Genomic DNA, 2,042 nt, shown 5'->3' on the forward strand with positions numbered 1-2,042 from the left:
TCTTTGGACATAGGTGCACATTAAGTTCGGTGAAAACCAAAGGCGTGCCTCAAGGGGAAGTGCATTGTATTACTGAATTCTCTTGTCATTTTCTGAAAGAATATTGTACAATAATTATGTGCAGCAACGATCCATTATTCTTAATCAATTATTTAATCAGATATTGTACAAAATTGCTTGCTTGTGAAGGTGTCATTTATAGAAAGAAATAATTCAATTTTAGATGAAAACTGTAATTTATTATGTTCATTTTAATTAATTCTTATGTCTGTATTGTCCGCAAACAATGAAATTGCGTAATTAAAATTTTTTTAAATTAAAGCATTCTGTATTACAAAAATGAAGTTCAGGTACAAATGCTATTAGGATGACGAACATTGCTTGGAGGAAATAAGTCGTACTTTTTGTATAAATTTTCATAAAATGGAATTATATTCCATATTATTAAAAGCGCGGATTTTATTGCGCTTCCTGTTGCTCCCACTAAAATCGTATCAGCTTGCAATATCTTTGGCAATATCTCGGCAAATACGCATTCATGAAACGTGAGACCAGGTTTGTAGTGATTTTCTAATTTTTTCTGATCGATTGAAATCATTTTCTCGACAACTTAAAATTTTCGACTTTCAAAAAAGCAAGGCTATAGCCTTTGCTGTTTTTGCGATTTTCGAAAGTAGGCTTTTGACACAAATTTCGCTTTTTTTGTTATATATGGCTAAATTCTGATAAATTAATAAGTTCTGGAAAGTTTTGCGTCACATAAACGCGTACGTGTCGAATAAATGGCCTCTAAAGTTTGCATGCGCCTATCTTAATACACAGGGAAGCTGCACTACTGGAACTCCCCTGATACGAATCCAGGGGGGTTGAATTTTGGTACAGGAAACATTTTCACCATTATAATGAGGTATTCGTTCACATTGCGTTCTGTTGTTCAATATTTCGTTGTTTTGGGAAACTCGATTTTCCTTCATTTTCTGTCCATTTTGAATAAATTGAAAACAGTTGTTTCAATACGGTATGCGATGTGCATAAAATCTTAAATTTATTAATTTCTCACTGATCTGTCTCATTTAATCGGCCCGTAGAAAGGAATTTCTCAACCTATGGCTGCCATTATTTATTAATACCTGATGGTCTATCGTATACCTTCGGTACGTTTAGTATCATCAAAAAAACAATCATTTCATAGAATTCTGTGCCGTTCATCATCTTAATTATTCATTGAGCATCTCAATGATACCAACATTGTCACTGTTTCATTCTATTTTCGATTAGTTCATCATAATGAAATCACCGTTATGCAAATGCGCTTTAAATGTTGTACTTTGTCAAAATGATTAATTTCAAAAGGTGAAAATAAAATAGATTAACATTTCATTGCAAACTAATGCGCCTACTATTAACATTTACACTAATCTTTCGACATATGTGCACATAAGCTCAGTAAAACCAAAGGCGTGCCTCAAGGGAAGTGCAATGTATTACTGAATTCTCTTGTCATTTTCTGAAAGAATATTGTACAATAATTATGTGCAGAAACGATCCATTATTCTTAATCAATTATTTAATCAGATATTGTACAAAATTGCTTGCTTGTGAAGGTGACATTTATAGAAAGAAATAATTCAATTTTAGATGAAAACTGTAATTTATTATGTTCATTTTAATTAATTCTTATGTCTGTATTGTCCGCAAACAATGAAATTGCGTAATTAAAATTTTTTTAATTTAAAGCATTCTGTATTACAAAAATGAAGTTCAGGTACAAATGCTATTAGGATCACGAACATTGCTTGGAGGAAATAAGTCGTACTTTTTGTATAAATTTTCATAAAATGGAATTATATTCCATATTATTAAAAGCGCGGATTTTATTGCGCTTCCTGTTGCTCCCACTAAAATCTTATCAGACTTGCATATCATTGGCAATATCTCTGCGAATACTGCATTCATGAGACGTGAGACCAGTTGTATGATTTTACTAGTTTTTTCTGATCGACTGAAATCATATTCTCGACAATTGAAAATTATCGACTTTC

This window comes from Trichinella spiralis (assembly GCF_000181795.1).
Source record: "Trichinella spiralis strain ISS 195 chromosome Unknown Scfld2, whole genome shotgun sequence".
NCBI classification, from domain to species: Eukaryota; Metazoa; Nematoda; class Enoplea; order Trichinellida; family Trichinellidae; genus Trichinella; species Trichinella spiralis.